At 55.8% G+C, this 21,756-nt stretch overlaps 1 protein-coding gene across 1 annotated transcript in view; it reads right to left on the bottom strand.

Moving 5' to 3' along the window:
• RAI1 (retinoic acid induced 1) overlaps nucleotides 1-18,858 on the bottom strand; it is a 37,560-nt gene extending 18,702 nt beyond the window's left edge. The window contains exon 1 of the mRNA XM_058816144.1: nucleotides 18,750-18,858. The gene's annotated coding sequence lies outside the window, so the exon portion shown is untranslated. The remainder of the gene's footprint in view (nucleotides 1-18,749) is intronic.
• Nucleotides 18,859-21,756: the final 2,898 nt, after the last annotated feature.

Raw genomic sequence — 21,756 nt, 5'->3', positions numbered from 1 at the left:
AGGGCTATTCATTGCCCCATTTACATACACTCATCCCGGCTGGAGCTGAGTATAATTTCCTTATAAAGCAGCTTTGACACATGGGGTAGCTCGCCTTAATGAGGAGGGTTATTCCACAAAGATCCATCACTAATGGGCTTGGGGCAGGCAGAGCCTGTGCACGCAGACTCCTGCTGCCAAACCCAGACCCACATTGCACCTAGATCTCCCCACAGACACAGCATCCCCACCAGAATTACACCACAGCTGAGACAGCACCAGCAACCTCTGGCTTGGTGGGATCTCACCCTGATCCCAGTAAGATCCTGTGCCTCTGCCAGCTGCCTCTCTGCCTTGCATCAAAACCCACTTGGAGGTCCAAAACAGCAACCGTAAGGCACGTTTTGGCATGGAAACCACTCAGCCCATTCCAAAAAACAGCTCCAGGGAGGAAGATCAAAGTCAGCACAGCACTGGAGTCCCCCAATACACACAAAGTACCTGAAACACCAAACCATCCACATCCCTGCCTGCACAGGCACCTGCTCTACCACGGCACGGCTCCCACCTGGCACCAGCTCTGCCAGTGACCAGCCCGCCATTACCACAACTGCCTAATTAAAAAACACATTAAAACCCCCAAGAGCAAGTCCCTCCCTGCAGAGCCCTGACAAATTCAATGCCCAGGTTCACCCCCAGCTCCCCCGGGGCCCCCCGTTAGCGTGGGGCGCCTCGTTAGCCGCCCTTGTGCTGTCCATTGGCTGCAGCTCGTTGGTGGCATCGAGCAGCCCTGCCCCAGACACCTTCTCCTGCGATCAGAGGCGCGCTGCGTCCCAGGGCACTGTCACAATATATTAAGAAGCGGCGCTAAAAATAAGCAGCAGCAAAAATAAGCAGGGGAATCGCGGTCCCTGCCTGCCCCTGCCGGCCTCGCTCCCGCTGCCGCACGCGAGCTGGGGAAGCACGTCAGGAACGAGAGGATTTTGCTGGGTTTTATTAAAACGACGTGGTTTTCCCCTCCCTCCGCCCCCATCTCCAGCCTCTCCGTGGAGCGAGCCCCGCGGTGACACACAGGACTCGGTGACAAATCATCCCGGGGGTGGGCGGTTTCTCTGCATGCTGGTGGTTCCAGGCATGGCCGCAGCTGGCGTGAGGCCCTGCCTGTCCCTCCGGGGCTGGAGCAGATCCTTGCTCACCCCACAGAGCCAAAGATGGGGTTCTGTCCCCCGATGGGGACACCCCAGGAGCCACGAGCGCTGCTCCGTGTGCCCGCCAAAGGATGGATGGGTTTTGGCCAGCCCTGTGTTAGACACAACAGCCATGCTGGCTCCCTGTGGCTATCCCCATTCCCAGAGCTCCCCAACATCTGCAAGCACCCCAATCTCCCTGCTAGCCAGGCACACGAGTGCCAGTGTGGCACAGCCCATGGGACGGCAGCTAGCACCCCCATCTCCCTGCACCCCATTCCCCCTGCTAGCCAGGCACACGAGTGCTACTGGTGCAGCACAGCCCATGGGATGGCAGCTGGGAGAATCCCCTACCCAGGAACGCATCCTGGATGGATGGATGGATGGATGGATGGATGGATGGATGGATGGATGGATGGAGCACCTGGGGAAAGGGCAGGAGCCTCCTCCCTCTGCCTGCTCCCCGTGGGGAACCATCCTCCACGCGGATTCCTGGGGGCTGTGGGAGGCACGGGCAGGGACACAGCCCCTGCTTGTCTCCGGGAGATGAAAGAGCAGCTCGGGGCGCGGGGACGGCTCCGTGCTGCAGCCCAGGGCTGCGGCTGGAACGAATGCGTGCACATACCTCTGCCCCGGCACGGCTGTTTGCTCTTCTCTTCCGCGGCTGTGATTGATTAAAGGATCAGGGACATCTGAGAATGGAGGCAGCAGCGGCAGCAGCAGAAGCAGCTCCCTTTGGACTTGGAGAGCTTCCTTGCCTGCTGCTTGCTGCTGCCGTTGCCTGTCAGGCAGCTTTTAATCAAGGTTTGCTTATATCTGCAAAGGCCTTTCCCAGAGGGATGAAGGGAGGAAAAGAGGGGGGGAGAGTATATTAACATGCCAGCCACCCTCCCTCTCCCTCTCCTTTGTTTATGGAGAGGGTCAGTGCTTGGAAACGGCTGGCGGGGACCGGCAAAGGCGCTTTGGGGGTGCTGGATTGTGGCGCAGCTCTTGGTGTGCCCAGGTCTCATGGCACAGCCAGGGGTAGGGAGGGCATGATACTCAGCTGGGGTGGGCTCAATAACAGCACCAGGCTGTGGAGGGAGCAGGACCTGGGGGCCAGGGCTTGGTGGGTTCCTCTGGGTGGCCCTGGACGCCTAGCATGTCCCCCCAGGCATGGCAGGGAGGGGACCAACCTGTATAGCCCCAAACTGGGGTTTCAGCCCAGAGAGACCAACACCAGCCATGTGCTGAGACCAGCACTGTCCATACACCAAGAGCACACAGGCAGAGAGAGCCCAGGCCCCTCCATCCCAGCCCTGGCGCCATGGAAGGTCAGAACCTCCATCCTCATCCTACAGCTCACTGTCGGGATGGCCACATCACAACACCCCATCTTCCTTCTGCAGGGTGGGCTCTGGCAGGCAAACCATGGCTCAGAGGGTCTGACACCAGCCCCACACCTGCCCCAGGGCTGGGTTTGCCCCGTGGCACTGGGATTTCAGCACTGCACAGTCTGGGAGCACCCCAGCATCACCTACCACTCCACCATCATCCACCACAGCCATCACCACAGCCCTGCCCACCCATACAAGCCATGTGGGAGGACAGGTGACCCCCAGCCCCATTTCCCCTCATCAAGCACTGTTCTGCCTCCACTGCCATTCCTGCACGTCACTTTGGCTCTCCACGTTATCTTATTGCCCAGCTAATGACCTGCTAAAAGTATTATGTGAAAAACCGTGCTCTTAGCCAGCCATTAGACTGGTTAGGACCAGCAGGTCATGCTTTATTGCTTTAATAACGGAGTTTATGAAAGGTCGTCTCATAACTGATAACATGCATAATTTTTGTAACTTAATTAATGCTGCTAATATACTGGAGTCTCCATCAGCTGCTGGTGCAACTGATGCACAGTTTGCATCCTGAGCAGGGCTGGGAAGAGTATCCCAGGCTCTGCAAGCAGCACCCATGAACACAAGTCAGATCCACACCAAAACCTCACTGTGCCACCTCTCCACACTGGAGCATCCCCTCCAGAAATGCTCCAGCAGAGACAGGGAGTGCTGTGAGTGGGCAGAGGGAAATGGGAACAGATCCAGTTCCCAACCCCACAAGCCTGAAGGGAAGGGATTTCTCTGCTTCCACTCTGCCCAGCCCATGGAGAAGACAAGGGCAGATGTGGGAGAGTTTTATCTGTGGAAGAACCACAAAACCTCTGCGTATGGGAGCTGCTCCAGCAGTCCCACACATCTCTGCCTGAAGTTACAACTGAGCAAAGGAGTTTTCCTTGATTGGGGATTTGTGGCTGTGCCCCAAGAGAGTTCCCCTGGGAACCCCCAGACCAACTCTGCTCCTCTGGTGATGCTAAGGGCAGCCAGGCTGGCATGGGGCAGGATCCTGCTGGAACTGCTGCCTTTCTTCCCAGCACTGGTTTTTAAGGACAACCTCCTTCACAACAATTTTGACAGTATTTTTTGAGACTTTCTTTTAAGAACATCCTCCTGTGAGGGTGGTGAGGCCCTGGCACATGTGCCCAGAGAAGCTGTGAATGCCCCATCCCTGAAGTGTCCAAGACCAGGATGGACAGGGCTTGGAGCAACCTGGGACAGTGGAAGATGTCCCTGCCCATGGCAGGGGCTGGAATGGGATGGTCTTTAAGTCCCTTCCAACCCAAACCATTCTATGACTCTGTGACAAATACACACTTTTCTCATTAAAAGGGGAAAAACAAAAAAGCAAACAACTTCTCCCCACTACCCAAGCACACACCTGGGGGGGGCTGAGCATCCACGGGGGGAGCTGGGAATCAGACACATTTTCCAGGCAGCAAAATCAAGCCCTTCCCTTGCAAAAAAAAAAAAAAAAAAATTCATGTAAATAGGAGCCCAGGTGCATGCGGTGTGCGAGTCCCTGATATGCTGCCACCAGCAAATCTGGTGAGCTGTGAATCCGCGGCACCGCGCATCCAACGCTGCAAATCCGAGCTGCTCCAGTCGCCTGCTTAGTTTTGCAAATTCTTTCCTGCTGGCTGAGAAAAGCCAATATGTCTGCTGCTCCCGCTCCAGCGCAATAATTGTTCAGCACTGGTTATCATCCTGCCAGAAAGGCACGAGCTACCGCTGGGGCACTCTGCTTGCTGTAAATGCAGCGAGATGATTTCCTAGCAAATGCAAGTTTTCCAAGGAAGTGGGTGGAATCTGCTTGTCTCTGATTAGACAGCTTGGGTTTTTGTTTTCCTGGTGCTTTAGAAAGAGAGAGAGAGAGAAAGAGAGAGAGAGAGAGGAAAAAAAATAAAAAAAGGCATAAAATATGTGGCTTTGCATCCCCTCTGCCCTGAATCGCAGGCTCACATGCATCCAGGCGATGGTTCCCTTGGGACTCGCAGCTTTGCCCACACTCTGAGCAATGATCCCGTGGAATGAGGCTATGATCTTTCATCAATCATTGCCAAGCGCTTCTCCCTCCCGCGCCCGCTCCCCGGGCTGTGCCCGCTGTGAGCGCGCAGCCCCACTGCTCTGCTCCCCCTTGGTGCCTCCAAAAATCAAGGGGTGCAGCCTTGGCCCCCCCAAAGTGCCTGGGGGGGGTCAGGACTCTGTTTGGGGACAAGGGACACAGGGCAGCCCCTCTTTCACCTTCCCAGCTCAGCACAATCCAGGGATGCTAGGGAGGGGTGCAGGATGATGGAGAGGCTTGCAGGATAAGAGGGTAAATCCCGAATTCAGCCAGAATAGCCAGGATGCTGCAAGGGAGGTGGGATCAGGACAAGCCCTGAGGCTGTGGAGAGACAGGTCTGCCTCCCCGCCCTTGCCAGGGGAGGAAAAATGACTTGAAATTAAGATTTCCTGATGTTTGGGGGCTTGGAGACCTTGACACCCCCTGCGTCCATCTGGCTCTTCCCCTCTTGTGGCAGCTCACTCCTGCGTTCCTGTCTATCCGTGAATACCAATTATGGTTTAGGAGAATGTATATCTGAGATGTGCAAATACAAAAGGCAGGAAATAAAAGTCATCTCTTACTGAAGAGGAGAGGTAACCATGACTACCTGGGACCTCATTTAAAACTGTGCCGGCCGCAGGCTAAAAGGCAACGCTTCCCATTGTTACACACGTTTACGGAAAGCTTTGAAAACCCGTTTTCCCCCCCAAAACCAGCTGGGAAGTAAGAATGAAAACGAGAATTGGAGGCGGGGGGTGGAGGGGAGGAGGATATAGGAGATATTTATTGGTGTTTGTGGGCTGGTTGTGCATCCCACCTGCACGAAGACAGCTGGTGAGCTGAAACTTCAAATGAGCAGCTCGGGAGGGGAGGCAGCGGCGTCGCGGCTCCGGCGCCACGTGGCAGCCGCATGGCACCGGCAGGGCTGAGGCTCCAGCAATCCCAGGGGATGCACCCCTGCAGGAAAATGGGTGTGAGCGAGCCCCTGAGGGCTCTCCATGCTGCAAACACCGCCAGGATGTGCTCAGGGTTTGCGGGGAGCTGGGAGGAGATGGTGGGTCTTGGTGCTGGTAACCAGAGACGCTTTGCCCGCTGTCAGAGCCTGTGGATGGTTGGGGTTTGGGAGTGCCCTGGGCTTGCTGAGATGTCAGTGTGGTAGGTCCTGCAGCCTGCAGGAGGGATACCCAGGATGGAAGGGGATAACTGGGAATTGCTGGCTGCCCAGCTGAACCTTTTCACCAGTCAGATCTGCAGGGCCAGGGGACACCAGCTCATTGTCCTCAGCAAAGATACCCCACTGCTCCAACACATGTGCAACCACAACCTGTCCCAGCCACATCAAAGACCAGGAAAGCTGTCTGCCAGCCACCAGCCTCGTCAGGACCTCACACTGCTCTCAAACCAATGACCATGCAATTAAACTGATTTTTGGTTCAAAGGCCATCCCACTTGGCACGCTCAGGCAACAGGAACCACCTCAAAACCAGCTGCTGCTTTCTCAGGGATCTGTGTGGGGCACCAAGAGGCACCACTGTGGATGCAGACAAACATGGTGCTCACCTCCAACCCCTCATTCCTGAGAACCTGCCACAAGCTCCCAGTGACAAAGCCATGGTCCTGAGGTCCCCCTGCCAGCACCCCAGACCCACACCTGGGACCACACAACGGGGCTGCAGGCAGGAGCCCGAGCCAGGAATTATGGTCTGTACAAAAGACAATGACAGTGAATCTTGTTACTGGCTTTTCAGCAAACGTAATTCCTTTTTATTAGAAAATTAAAGGGTATGAAAAGCTTTCCAAGGCTGAAGAGCTGAAATGTGCTTTCATAAAATATGCGGCGTCTGATAAAACGGATTTGCTTGTCTGCCTGCCCCGGCCCCCTTCCCCTCCTGGCTATTATTCCTGTTGGCAAGGTGATGCCTTTTGCCAAAACACCGACCCCAATGTGACCAGTGGAGATTCCTCTGGCAGTGCTGCTCCCCAGCATCCCAGTCATCCCACCATGAGGCACCCCACAGCCTGCACCTGACTGAGGTTGGGTTTGGGTTGGTTCTTTTAGCTAAATAAAACTCTGAAGGGCAGTTTCTCCCCTCCAGTGTTGCAGGTGAAGGCTGACAACAACCCAAACTATCACCCCAAATTCAGCTGTGAGGATGCATCAGTTGCCAGCAGGGGAAGGTGAAGCCAGGCAATGGCAGACAGAAAGCAGTGGATTCCCCCAGACATCACACCAACAGCAAGCATTAAAACCTTCCTGGGAAGTTCCCTCCTGAGGAGAAAGTCGTGCCCTCCTGTGCCCCAGCACCGAGCTGCACGTGAGAGGTGCTGAGGGTTCACAAGTCGCTGGTATCAGGCAGCAAAGGTAACATGAGGAATCTCCATTTCTTCCCTGTAATCGTTCCCTCTCTCTGTCTCTTTCATCTTTCTGATGGTTCGAGTCAACCTTCCACATTTGTGAGGTTAAAGATTCTTGCTATCTCCCATTTGGGGCTGGCAGAGGCCAGGGACCATGGCACCACAGAGTGATGCTGCCCCTTCCATCTTTTGTGGGCAGAATGCCCCTTGCCAGCCCTCCACAACCTTGGGGCTCACCTCAACCCACCAGGTTTTTAATTTCCATTCCATTACCAGGTCAGTTTTGCCTCTGCAAGTCCCCGGGGATGCATGGCAATGCATCCATCCCCACACAGAGATCTCACAGGGATGGTACAAAGGGACCTTGCTGTGGCCACTGTGTGCACAGGGCGGGCCCCCTCTGATGGTTCGTCACCCCTGGCATGGCAGAGACAGGGGAAATGAAACAGCATCCCCTGAGTGCCATCAGGGAGCTGACACCTTAGCTGGGAGAGGACCTGGCAGCCCTGGCCACTGTCCCCAACTGACTCCAGCCCTGGCAATGTGACACGGGCAGGAGGCAAGGACACAGCAGCACCAACTGCAGTGTGCAGGACAAGCCAGTAGACATGGAATCACTGGGCTGGTGGGGACAAGGACAGGCAGATCCAGCTGTGTTCCTGCCAGCACTGCTGCCATGGGGAGACACAGCTCCAGCAGCAACACCGTGTCCCCACGTGCCCCCTCAGCTCTCCTGCAAGCAATTGTGCCATGACCCAGCTACAGCATCTCCTTCCCACCGTGGGTTCCCCGTGCCACTGCGGGCTCCCGGTGCCACTGGCTGTGCTGTGTGAGTGCTGCCTGGCCGGCTATTACCACAGGAAAAGCTGTAACACTACAGCAAACCTCCCTGCTCAGCCCTGCTACAAATCAGGGTCAGGCGGCAGCGCTGTTAGACAGAGCCTGCCGGTACGTGCTCCTGCTCCTAATGTCCTCCTGCCACACACTTAATGGGGACACACAGCAGAACCACGCCACAGGGCTCAGGCACGGCCCCACTGCCCATCTGGGGGCTGCTGCCCTCAGAGCTGGCTCCCCACCACCGGCAGAGCTGAGGGTGAGCACCAGGGAGGCACGGCCGGGGATGTTTGCTTCCCCAGGGCTGCTCCGGCATTACCTTTAACATCTGCAAATGTGGTTAAAAGTTTGCTGAGCCTATTTTTAGAGCCTCTCACCACATGCAATTTCTCCATGGTGAGACAGGAAACGCTGAGGAGGCTGCTCGCCCCGGAGCTGCTTTCTCCTCCCTGGATGGCCTCTGAGCTCCTCTGGCCTGTGTGTGCTGTCACAGCCACTGGTGGCCCTGGTCCCCACCTCCCAGGGTGTCCCACGGTGGCAAACCCAAGGGCTGAGGGTGACAAACTGCTTGGGGTGCTGCCAGCATGGTGGTCACATCCACAGCCCCTAGACAGCAGGGGGACAAACGTGTCCCAACACCACTCAGGGACTTGAAGCCAAAACTGACCCAGGCAATGGAAATACAAAACCTTGAGGGTGAAACCAGGCCCCAGCATTATGGACCATGTCCACCATCTTGCCCTGTGCCTCGGTTTCCCCAAAGGAACAAAATTCTGCTTGGCTGCCCACCCTGGAGCAGGACTAAGGGGATGCAGCAGCACTGGGCACGGGCACTGCCAGCAAACACACCCTGGCAGGGGTCTCCACTCCTCTCCCTCACACCCACTGCCCCAGCATGGGCAGCTGAGTGTCCCCAGCACACTTTTGGATCCAAATCAGACCCAGCTGCCCTGTGGGGCTCAAGTTTCCCCCATGGCAGGGTCGGTGCCATGGTTGGCAGCACGCAGGCGCGGCTGCGGCCGGGCAGGCGCGGGTACCCGCTGTTTGAATGTCAACACCTCATTTATACATCTTGATTGGCTCTCATCAGCCATGCTGCGCTCCACCTGATTGCTCCGAGCCCACGCGGGGTGCCAGGCTGCAGCGCCTAATTCCAGTTAATTGGCCCTTCATCCCAAGCAAAACAGAAATACGGGGATAAAGAAACAATAAAGCATCCTCCCCCGCTAAAAAAAAATTTAAAAAATTAAAATCTTGGCGTTCTGGGGGTTTATTTCGCAGCCATGAGTAGGCCATGCTGTGGGCTATGGGAATTCCTTCCCTGGAGCCTGGGAGATGCTTTGCCACCCCACAGGCTCAGCTCCCTTGTGCTCTCCCCCATCCCACGACGAGCCCCACGTTGGTGCCACGCTCGCCTGTGCTCCTGCTCCCGCCCGCTCTGGCGAACCACTGAGGCTGAAATTTCAATTAAGAACGAGAAATAATTACCCGCCGCTCCACATTTCCTCTAAGATGGTAGCCAATGACGGCGAGCCGAGTCACCGCCTCCCGCCACGTCCTGGCGCTCACCGGCGCGCTGGCATTCGGGTGACATTTCCAGGATAATGCCGGCCCAGCTGCCGCACGCTGCCGGCTGCTCCCACAGCCACGCTGGGAGGCTGATGCTTGGAAGAGATGCTCTCTTCCTCACTGGGAGAGGGGCTGCTGTGAGTGAGATCCACAGCCTTTGAACCCTGTGCCCGCTCCCAGCCGTGCCCTGGGCTGGGACGCTGGTGCCCTGCTCGCCACCTGGCAGAAGTGATCCGTGATAATGGCCTGGCTCGGCTCCTTCCAAGGGACACGTCATGGGGAAGCACCACGCTGCCGTCCCCAGCAGACACCGTGCACAGGGATGGGGCACATGGGGATGCTCCCCTCACTCCAAGGAAGAGGCTGGAGTGCTGGAGTGTGTCCAGAAAAAGGCAACGGAGCTGGGGAAGGATCCAGAGAACAAGAAGCAGCTGAGGGAGATGGGGAGGTTCAACCTGCAGAAAAGGAGGCTCAGGGGAAAACTCCTCACACTCCTCAAGTCCCTGACAGAAAGGTGCAGCCAGGTGGGGGTCAGGCTCTGCTCCAGGTAACAAGCGATAGGACAAGGGGAAATGGCTCAGGTTGAGCCAGGGGCAGTTGAAGTTGGATATTAGGGAAAATCTCTTCACCAAAAGGGTGCTCGGGCATCAGAACAGGCTGCCCTGGGTATTAGTGGAGTGTTCATCCATCCTGGAAGTTGAAAAAATGTGTGGATGTGGCACCTGGTGGGCATGGCAGTGTTTGGTTAATGGTTGGACTTGATGGTCTTAGAGGGGTTTCCCAACCTTAATGATGCTGTGATTCAATGATTCTATGCAGGAGGGCAGGAACAAGAGGATGGGCAGCTCAGGGGCAGGCAGCAGCCTTGGCTGCACTTCTGGCATGTGGAACAGCATTGGGAAAGGGCAGATGGACCCAGTTTCAGGACATGTCCCCAGCCTGGGGACACCAGCAGTGTGGCTGTGTCAGCCTCCCCCGTGGTGCTGCTCCAGGCAGATGCACCAGCCAAGCACTGACCAGGGCACCTCAGACCTCCCACAGCTGCAGAAACCACACTTCTTGCACTGTTTTAATTTAGCACAGCCAGAAATAAGAGGCACAAGCTCCACTGGGGTTGGAAAGGGCACAAACTCAATCAAAGGATGATCTGCCACCTCACAAGTGCTCCTGCAGCTCTCCCTGTCGAGACAGCCTGTCCTGGCTCCAGCTCATGCCCTGTTGGGGTGACACAACCCTGTCACAGTGACACAGCCCCACTGCAGATCCCCACAGTCCTGCCCAGAGAGCTGTGGGAGATGCAAACCTTTGGAGAAGGTAGAGATGGGACACTGACCTAGGCACAAAAGGCTCCTCCACCATGAGGATGGATGAGAATGAGGGAAGAATGAACAAGCTGGTGTGGAAGATGTGTCATGTCCTCAAAACCAGACCCTCTGCCATTGATGTGGATGGTGCCTCACTTCCCCTGGATGTTTTCCTATTCCTCTTCCCATAACCCAGAGCTGGGGGGCCACTGCAAAGCCTGCAAGCCCCGTGACTCTAGGGGCAGGAGATGCAGGAGCCCTGGGCAGCGATCACAAGAACGGCGAAAGCAGCAACCTCAGGTTGCAGATTAGCTTCATTTTACAGCCAGGGAGGCAGAAACCTCCCGTGGCTCAGCATCTCGCTGCAGACCACACAGGGAGCCTGGGGAAAGCCAGGGAGAGGTCGCAGGTCTCTGCGGGGTGAGAGCATCCTCTCTCTGGGGAAGGAGGGAGCTCAGAGCAGCCCCAAACCATCGCCACACCCCAAACCTCACCCAGGGCCACGCTGCACACCCTTCCAAACGGTGGGGGCTGCAGAAAGCAGTTTGGCAAAGAGAGAGAGAGGCTCTTTCCCCGAGTTGAAATGCACTTCCCTTGACTCGGTTCCCAGCTGAGCGTGGAGGAGACCCAGCTTGGCCGGCAGCCACGGCGCTCAGTCCCCACCGAGACACATTCCTCAGCACTGCAGCTAATGCAGCACAGCCTCTGAGGCCTTCACCCCTCCTTCAAGGATAATTTATGCCCCCTGACCCGACTCCCCCTTTTAAATCAAGCTGATCAATAGAGAAATCAGACAATCCTTTTAAGAAACTATCTCATCTGATCCTGCCAGCTAATGATCTCTGCTCTCCTTACAGCTGTTTGCAGATCTGTAGCCTAGGCTGCTAGGCTAGGGAAAAAAGTGAAAAAAACCACTGGGCCAAATTCCTCCTTCCTCAGTACAAGCAGGAGCTACAACAACGCTGATGATTTGTATGGAAGCAAAACAGGAGATGCCAACTCCTGTTTTTTGGAAAACAAGCTGAGCATTGTGCTGCAGGGAAGCACTAGCTCCCAAAATTTGCTCCCTCATCCATCTCACCACCAAACATGCTCTTCTCCCATCCTGGAAGCCCTGACAAGACATCCTCACTCTTCTTACAGGCTCCAGCTTCCAGGCTTTCCAATGCCTCCCCTCCAAAGAAAACCCAGCAACACAAAGCAACAGCCCCAAATCTGGTTCCTGACTGAGCCATGGTTACCCCCCCCGGTCTGTGCACAGCAAGGCTCCAAGGGGATGCTCTGAGCACTGGGATCTCCATCACTTGGCTGGAAAACCCTCATCCCTCACAGGGATTCTCACTTTACCAGGGCAGCAAAAGCTCAGGGGTGCAGCCCATGAAGGAGCTAAACCAGACCAGTTGGAGAGGGAGCAGTGTCCAGCACAGCACTGGGAGCAGTGTGGACACATCCCTGGAACAGCCTCCAGGAGGGCTTTATTGATGGCAGCTGCATTTCCATTTAACTGGCAAAGGAACAGGGTTAACCAGTGAAGAGGGAAGCATCAGAGAACCCTTGAAGTCTTCAAAGTAAATCAGCTCCTGGAACAAACACGCTCGGTAGCCAAATGTCCCCTTCTCCTTTGTGTGTGCAGAGATATTGACATTTATCATGATGCCCAAACCACCCAGAGGAAGGATGCTTTCCTTGCATCCAAGGGCCATTTCTCACCCTGGCACAATCACAGGGATTTCTCCCCTGCCAAGGCAGAGCTTGGCCTCCAGCACTCCCTCCTTTAAACCACCCAGGAGGCAGGATGGGACCGTGTCCTGGGGATGCTCAGCACCTTCCCAGCCCCAGCAGGAGCCAGGGAGACCCACCAAGCCTGGGACACCTCCACCATCTGTCCCCTTCCTTGCTCTGAAGCCCAGGAGCAGATGCAAAAGCCAAGGGGTCTGAAGGGCTGCTGCAGCACAGCACGGTGCAGGGCCTGCCACAGCAGTCACAGTGAATTACAAGGTATTAGAGCCCCGTGCTGCCGTGTCTCTGTGCAGCAGCAGTCACGGTGAAGGACATGCTATGATAGGACTAGAGTCTCCTCTGGAGAATCCAGGCCTGGTGGAAGGCAGTGGTAGGAGAGGCCAGCCCTGTTCTATAGATCACGCAGAGACAGGCATGTGAAGGACAAGCTATTACAGGACAAGGAGGGCTGAGAGCCGTGGGGTCTGGGGAGGGGGGCGGCTGTGCCTCGCTGGATCACTGAGTGCCCACGCCTCGCGAGCCAGCAGCCGTGAACGTTTTTAATTATGCTTTCCTACTTTATCGAGCATCTCATTTTCATTTACACACCAGCCATCTCCACCTGAGAACGTGGCCACTGCTGCTCCTCTCCAGCACGGCTCCCATATTCCCCCATGCATCCTCAGCACGGGGGACCCATTTGGAGACAGACACAGACCTGCCCTGCAGCTCCCCTTCGCTCCCCACACGATGCCAAGGACCAGCAGGGAGCTGGGCAGAGCCTCCCTGATGCTTGGAGTCCCTCCCTGTCGGAGCAGCCAATTTTAGTGGCTGCCATAAATGCAGCAGGAGCAGTGTCCTCTGGTGAGGCATCGAGCGGTGACTAAGAGCGGAGATGACAATAAAGCAGAGGAAGCAAGGTCTGACTGCAAAGCAGCAAAGCAACCCCCTGAATCCTGCTCAGAGGCACTGACTGATGATACCCTCCCCAAACCACAGCCTGAGCCCAGTGAAGGAGGGCTGGGCTCTCTGAGACCAGGCATAGGCTCGGTTTGGGTGGAAATTCCATAAACAGGAGGGGAGAAAGGCTTCCCCCATCAGGACACCGGGATGGAGTTCAAGCCTCTTAGCAAAGCACACAGGGAGACTTGTGCACAGCCCCTACAGATAAATCTACCCCCTGAAAGTGTTCTCAGTGGTAAATGCGGTAGACACTGTGCAGGACTTGACAGCTCAAGGTGTATTTATGGTGCTCTGGCACCAGGGATACAACCAGTGGGGATTTTTGCTGGGCTCTACCATTTGGGCACAGCACAGTCACAACAAACCCATTTGAATACCTCTTGTTTCAACCAAGGCAGAGATCCAGCCTATTCCCTGCGGAGCAAGTGCCAGACCTGGGGCCAAATTAATCTCCGATGGATCTCCATCAACTTCATGGAGTTACAACTACAATTTGGCCCATGCCTGACACGTAAATCTGCTCATTTTTCTTCCAAATCGTCCGAATACCGCAGCATTTGTTAGCGCAGGAGAGGGGACGCATCCTCGGGGAGAGATCTCTTTGGATACCGCGCCAGCCCTTTCTTTTTTTTATTTCCTTTGCTGCCTGGGATAAAAGGCAAGTGAGACAGACCGTGGTACGTGTCTGAGCTGTTTGGGAAAGAAATAGGAATTTCCTCCTGCCATTCCCAGTCTTTTGATAGGCAGGTGGGATGCGAGCAGGAATAACTCAATCAAGACAGAGCAATTTTTAATTAATTTGTGGATCCCTTCACCGGCTGATTGCCTTGGAGACAAAAGGGAAGCCTCTCCTTTAACACTTGTGTGTGCCTGGTACTCTGAGCCTCCCCTTTTCACCGGCACATCTTTGGTCTTGAAAGCTGCACAAAAGGAAGAATTCCTTGATCTTTTGCCTCGGCTTTTGCTAAGATGGAGACACACATGAGGGGGAGCTGGGCTGGAGGTTTTTTTGGGTTTCTTTTATATTTTGGGGAGATTATTAAAGCCCAAAATTCCCATAGAGAGAGGTGGGGAAGGAAATAAAACACGGAAAGGGGAATAAAACCCCTCAAAGCTAAGAAAGGAGAGCGCTTTCCGTCAACACCTTCTGCCCAGCCCGCTCCATCCCCAAGGGGAGGGAGTTGAAAGGTTCAAGCTACATCAAGTGGTGCGTAATGCAGCGGGAGGCTCCTGCTCTGGGCCGGGCTCTCACCCCCTGCCACCCTCCCTGCCCTGTGCCCAGGGCTGGCAGGGCAGAGCCCAGCTCCCACCCTGCCCTTCTTCCCCCACCAGCGACCGTGGGGATGCGGGAACTTCCAAGGCAGTGAGTGACACCACAATTATCGATTGCCGGCTGCAAAGGCTTGCTCTCGCCTCCCCCCCTCTTCTCACTTGTTTTCTTCTGTGCAGCAGTGCCAGCCTTCAGAGACTGCTGCTGTAAAAGGCTGGGATTGACGGGGTGTCAAGATATCCGCTGCCCCTGGCTTTTAACGTTCCCTGCCGGGGGGGAGCGGGAAGAGCCCCTGCACCGGCGAGGGGAGCTTGGATGGCTCCAAAAGAAAGGCAGGAATGAAAAGCCTCCCTCTCTCTCCTCTGTCGAGGAGATGCTCTTGAACCACAAGCAGTTTTTTCAGCCTCAGCCTGGCTGCGTGCGTCTCGGAAATCTCAAGATGCTGGGAAGGAGGAGAGGCGAGGTGCCAGCCAGCCCCTGACCAAAATCAAGGCACCCAAGAAACCCACCAGGCTCCCCAGCAGCTCTCTGTGGGGTGGCACACACACCTGACCACACAGCAGGTTAGGCAGTGGCCATTTTAGAGGTGGGAAAGACAAGATACATCCAGGCCAGATAAAGTCACCCAGAAAAGGCTGCAAAAGGACTGGGACACCCCAGCTTGGGCAAATCCTCTGCTGTTCAACACTGGTGGCACAAGGGGTGCCAGATCAGAGGGTTCTCCTAGCCAAGACTGGCAAAGCAGGAACTCCAGGTGATCCCCAGATCCCCCACCAAAGGCTGCGATGCCACCCTGCCCAATGGCCCTGGGACTGTCCCTTGCCAGCCCTGCCCCCAGCTCAGCTGGCCACCCACAGCAAGTGCCATCCCTGCCACAAAACGGGGACGGTCACCTGCCTGTGGAGGTGTTTGTTTGCAAAGCCTGGTGGCACCTTGGGACCATGGCTAAGTGTTACGTGCTGGAGCCAGAGGCCTGAAATTAAAGCTGGCTCCACGGCTGTCGGTGTTGACACCTGGTGATGGGAGGAGAGGGATCGATGATGGAGAGTCTGTCGCTCCTGATGCATCGCTGTCAGGGTCAATACACAATTCCCAGGGAGATCAGGTGTCCAGGTTAACTGCTTTGCCTCCGTGCTAAGCCGATGGGCTGGCAGAGCCCCATCCTGCTCACACACCCTCCTCCCCAGCCAGAGCCCCATCCTGCTCACACACCCTCCTCCCCCGCCACGCTCACCCCACAGCCACCAAACGCCACTGACAGCAGCCCTGGGGCTCGTGGCTCTTGTTTTCATCCATGCAGAGCTCAAGTGGGTGCCCAAGGCTGGGAAAGGGATGCAGGGACAGCAAGGACCGCCCCCCCCAGGAGCATTTGGCTGCATCAAACCAGCCCACTGCCATGGGCAGCATCACCATGGGACCCTGTGGGGACACAGGGCTTGGGGACACAGGCCAGCAGCTCCTCTGGGCTGAGAGGGGAGATGAGACCTCTGAAGGGGGGAGCCCCATCTGCCAGTCTCCCTGTGCACCCTGAATTCCTGAGCAACAGAAAAGGCAGGAGAGGAGGGAAACTCGCCCAGCACAGGTCCTGCAGGCTCACTGCCCATGTCCTGCTCCTCACCCTGGGTGGGCAGAGCACCCACGTGGCTTTGGCACAACAGCTGTCCCCTCCAGGTGACACCGCAGAGCCCCGTGGGACAGGAGAGCAGCGACAGCAGGGCTGCACTGTGCCCTGTGCACCAAGTGCACTCCATGGCACCCCGAAACCATCGCAGTGAGCACTGGCAGGAGGCAGCAGCCCTGCTGTGCCCCCATCCCCATGAGCCACGCGGGGCAAGATCCGTCCCTGGGGGTCCTGTGAGGACGAGAGCCACCCGCAGCCAGGCTGCAGCATCTCCCCTTCCAACAGCTCCCGGGGGCTTTCAGGTGCTCATCTCCTCCTCCAGCACAGCACAACCCACCCGGGGGAGCCCAGTGTGACCCCCTGAGGAGGGGACCAGGGGGTCCTACCTGCTGTCAGCCCCGGAGCCAGCCTGGGGGGACACAGCATCACACCTGGGACAGCATCACACCTGGGGGGACACAGTATCACACCCTGGGGGGACACAGCATCACACCCGGTGCAGCCAGACCCGCATCAGCCCCCCCAAAAAAATCCCGAGAAAACAGCGCGCGGCATGAATAACAAAAGCAACGATCAGTAAAGAGTCTCCCAAGAGGCCGCAAGTTCTTCAATTAGAGCTCGCATTATAGGAATGAGAAACTCCACGCCGTCTTCCGTAAGGATAACACTTTCCCCCCCCTCTCTCTTTTAAAGAATAAAGGGAGGGAGAGGAAGGGCTGCATCTCTAATGCAACAGACAGGTCTGCTGAGATTCACTTTGGCTCTTATTTTGACTTTCATCTAAAAGAGCTGCCCTGGGAATCCATTAAGTCCAATTTAAATCGGCTCTCCGCCCTCACGGCTTCTCCCCGCCTTCGCGGCCCCCCCAGCTCCCTTCTCCCCCTCCTCGCAAGCAAACAAACACAAAAGCAAGGCCGGGCAGGGCGGGCAGCAAGGGCAGGCAGCAAGGGCAGCACCGGTGAGGTCCGGAGCCCTTCCCGGGGGGATTACAGCCTGCCTCCCCCAGGGCAGCTGCTCCATCTTTATTTCCCAAATAAACACAATCCGGCCACGTTCGGTGTCCCCAACCCCGGCGGCGCTTTTTGCGGGGAGCCCGTGGGGTTTGGGGACCTGCACATCTCCCCCCTACGCACACCACAATCATATTTCCCCCCGGTTTTATTATTTTTGAGGACAATTATCTCCATTAACGCCGCAACCGGCAAAGTTGGATGGGATATAATCGCATACTTCAGGTTGGTTGGTTTTTATTTTTTGGGGTTTTTGGTATTTTTTCCCCCCAGTGAGCTTCCCCACGCCGAGATCATTCCTGCGCCTTCGGGAATCGCCGCCCCTCGCAGCCGGGCGAGGGACGGAGCCCTCGCCTTTCATCTCACCACACTCATTCAAGCTCTGCTTCTGTCGTATAAGCAGTTTTCCAGCTCTTCCCCCCCCTCCCGCCCCGTAACACACCCGCTCTGCATTGCATCCTATTCATATGTTTTCAATCATCGCCGTTTCGTTATTTAAAACAAAAGCACACACGGTTCCCCACCCCCGGGCAGCACTCCGAGCCCCCTCACCGGGGCTCCACGGCTATTCCCCGGTTTGTTTGTTTATTGATGTCAACGGGAGGATTTGGAGGCAAAAATTTGCCGTGGGAGAAAGGGAGCGGGAGGTGAAAGTCCCATCAAGGGGCTCTCCAAAGGCGCAGCCAGATGTGCAAACCCCACGATTCCTTGGGTTATCTGCTAGATCCATTTTTTTTCCCTGCCCCGCCAGCCACCGAATAAAAGAAAGAAAATCCATCAAGTCAGCGTTCTCACGTGCAGACAACGGCAAGGAGAGCCAGGCGGCCGCCCGCGGCACCGCCGCAACTTTTGGAAGTATAAAACCATGCACATCCATAACTCCTCAATTAAATCAGCCTCCCCGGGAAGGCTTCCCTCTCTGCAGAGGCTTTCGCAGCCCCGTGCCCATTATTATTTCAACTTTGCCAAAGTAGGGATTCAGGACAAGCAAAAGGAAATCCACCCCCTTTCCACGCACCAACATTTCCAAGTCTCAGCTGTATCTTTGTTCAGACACCCATCAATCGGCAAGTCAGGAGGGGTTTTTGGACCGGTTGCAAATTTCTTTTATTACTTCCAGAAAAAGCAAAAACAACCCCCCCACACACACACGCCCCCCGGCTCCTCCGTTGCTGCTGCAAATAGGACACACACAGAACACACACACACCACACACACACACACAACACACACACATAACACACACACACACGCACGTATAATCCCCCCTCCCTCCCCAAACTCCGCGATGCCGGCGCCGTGCATCCATTCAATCGCAGCAGCAGCAGCAGCACACGAGTTGCACAAGAGAAAAAATAAATCCGGAAAAAGCTCTGTCCGCACACCCTCACCCGCCCCACCACCCTCACGCCCTCCCTTCCAATTCTGCTGCGGCTTCAAGGAAAAAAAAAAAAAAAAAAAAGAAGGAAAAAAAAAAGGAAAAAAAAAAAAGCACAAAGATGTAGCTTGCAACAATACCTGCGATGGTCCTCGCTCTCTCCTCTCTCTCCTGCTGGCTCGCTCTCCTCCTCTTCCAGAGCACAGTAGCCAGATTAGATCCTTAGAAAAAAAAATGTGAGAAATAGCACAATTCTCCCTTTTTTTTTTTTTTTTTTTTTTTTTTTTTTCGCTTCCCTTCTCAGCAGCCCTTCTGAGCTCCTTCACTAACCATTATTCATAGACCACTAGGGGATATAAGGTAATTAGAAACGGCCCTATAGCATCCAGCCTGAAAATGTAATGCCAGCGGTAGGAGTGGTGGAGGGCTCTGGCTGCGGGCGGCTCCGGCAGAAAGTGCTCGCTTGGAGCTGGGGACCGAGGTGAGAAGTGGGGTGGAGGAGAGGGCGAGCGGCAGCGGGTGCTGGCAGCTCTCCCGACACAGACCAGGGTGGCCAGGGACACCGAGCAGCACCGGCTTGGGTTGGGTTTGGGGTGTTTTTTTTTTTTTGGATTTTTTTTTTTTTTTTGTATTTTGGAGTGGGGCTCGCCGTGCCCGTGTGAGCCGTGCTGGGGCTGTGTGTGTGTGTGTGCGCGTGTGTGTGTGTGTGTTTGTGCCAGGAATAGCAATCAGCAGAGGCAGCACACAGAGCGCAAAAATGCCATCATGCAGGGTCAACAGAAAGCTGCAGACATTTTTTTTTTCCTCTCTCTCTCCCTTTTTTTTTTTTTTTTTTTTTTTGTAGGCTTAATCCTCTGGAGCGGGGGAGAGGGAAAAGGAGGAGGCTGCTGCCTTCTTTATAGTTTTGATATATTTTTTTTTTCCTTTTCCAGCCTCGTAGGATCAGATTAACCCCCCCTCCTCGCACACACACACACACACACACACACACACACACACACACACACACACTCTCCAGCCCAGCCATCCCAACCCTCCGCCAGCACTGCACCGGGGGGATGCCGGAGGGTCGGCGCAGGGTGGGATGCGGGTCTGGCCGGGTGGGATGCGGCTCTGGCCGGGTGGGATGCGGGTCTGGCAGGGTGGGATGCGGGTCTGGCCGGGTGGGATGCGGGTCTGGCCGGGTGGGATGCGGGTCTGGCACGGTGGGATGCGGGTCTGGCACGGTGGGATGCGGGTCTGGCCGGGTGGGATGCGGCTCTGGCACGGTGGGATGCGGCTCTGGCCGGGTGGGATGCGGGTCTGGCACGGTGGGATGCGGCTCTGGCCGCCGCGATGAGCCGGCTGCGATGAGCTAGGTGGGCTCGGCGGGGAAGCAGAGCAGGAGGGAGAAAAGGGGGGGAGAAAAGGGGGGAGGTGGAGGCAAATGAACAAATCACACCTGCAGCTTTCTGCGTGCCGGAGCCAGCTGCAGCCCAGGCAGCGACCGGCAGGGAAAAATCCAGGCGGGCTCCCAGCACCATCATCTGCGGGGATTATTGAGGTGCACGGGGAGCGGGCGGCAACTCATGGCTGGCAGCGATTGATTTTGGGGAGGTTTATTATTAGCAGGAGGGGAAAAGGGAGGTGCTAACAAAGAGCGACCCTTCCACACACACACACACACACAGACACACACACACACCGATTTTTTTTCCCCAAGGGGTAAATAAAACCCGTCGCAGAGGCGAGGAGGGGGAGCCGGTGCCCTGGCCAGCCGTGCCGTGCCGTGCCGGGATCGCGGCTCCGAGCCCCGGCTGCTGCCCAGCCCTGCCTCCTCCCAGGGCTCCGCTCGGAGCCTCTCGTTAATTGAACTAAAGCTGTTCACCTTGATAACGCAGCACGGCAGCAAGTTTCCGAGCCGTACGCGGGGGGCTGGAGAGCTATTTGATCCACTTCCAAGGCGCTGCCTTTCAATTCAACCCCTTGCTCTTGAAGGATGGATAACCAGGCCCTCTCTTTTCCCTGTTAATTACTCGAGATAGCAGCCATCAAGCTGCAAAGCAGACCAAACCTCACAAGGGGACACAGCACCTGCAAAAGCAGACTGCTTGTTCTCATCTCCCCTGTCTTTTTTCTCCCCATCCCCATCCCCATGGCAGACCTAGTCTGGCTGTTTGTAGGTAATACACCACAATATGCTCCCAGCCACCTCCAGCTCCACACATGCCTCTCCGCAGGATGGTAAATCAAGCTGGGACCTCATGGCTCTCCAGGGACTCGGTGTTATTCCCTGTAATCACCAATCTGCCCTGCCCTTCACACACAGGAGCCTGGCACTGTTTGGCATCACAAGCCGTGACTGCCACCCCAGTGAAGCCAAGGTGGGATGGACCCAAAGGACATCACACCCCAGCTTCTCCTCTGGGATTGACAGAAGACTAAAGGATTTGTTATTTTTACACTGCAATCCAATAAATTCAACAATCTGGTCTGTCCACGTTATTTCCCAGCTCTGGTATGTTTGAAATCCCCACCTCCAGGAGCCCTGTGATTTCAGGAAGATCTCAGCCCCGCTCTCCTCCAACCCTGACCTCACCGTGGTGGGGTGAAAGGTTGAAACCACAAGCCCCAGGGAGCCCCATATGCAAATTTAATCACCACCAAACACTTTGGTTGTTAAACACTGTTCTTTTTCTGGAACCTTTAAAGTTCTGCACCTACGATTTACAGGTTCAAAAAGGCTGATTTCATGATTTCTCAGCATTTCTGAGGTGTCGACACCCACGTCACCTCTGTTTGCATGACACGGTCATGTCTGTCTGAGCCAAACCACTGCCTGGGTGGGAGACCACCACCTATAACACCAATTAACTTCACTCATTAAAACCTCCCAGCTCACAGAGGATGCTGCTGCTCAGTTATGCAGATGGAAAAGTTTCCATCCCCTTGATAAAATCCAGATCCAGAGCATCCTGGAGCAGACCTCACCCTGAGCTACCACAAAACAGCATCAAAAAGCCTCTTCCCACCTTCCCTGCCATGAGAGCAGGGCTCACCTTGCTGATCAAAGTCGGAGGCTTCCCTGGACATAACCCCACACCTCCTGCCCTGGAGAGGCTAAAAAATAATGACTCATAGCAATGTTATTTCTGGAGCTGCTAAAAC

This window comes from Ammospiza caudacuta, chromosome 17, assembly GCF_027887145.1.
Source record: "Ammospiza caudacuta isolate bAmmCau1 chromosome 17, bAmmCau1.pri, whole genome shotgun sequence".
Lineage (NCBI taxonomy): Eukaryota > Metazoa > Chordata > Aves > Passeriformes > Passerellidae > Ammospiza > Ammospiza caudacuta.
This window is presented reverse-complemented; position numbering and strand designations above follow the sequence as displayed.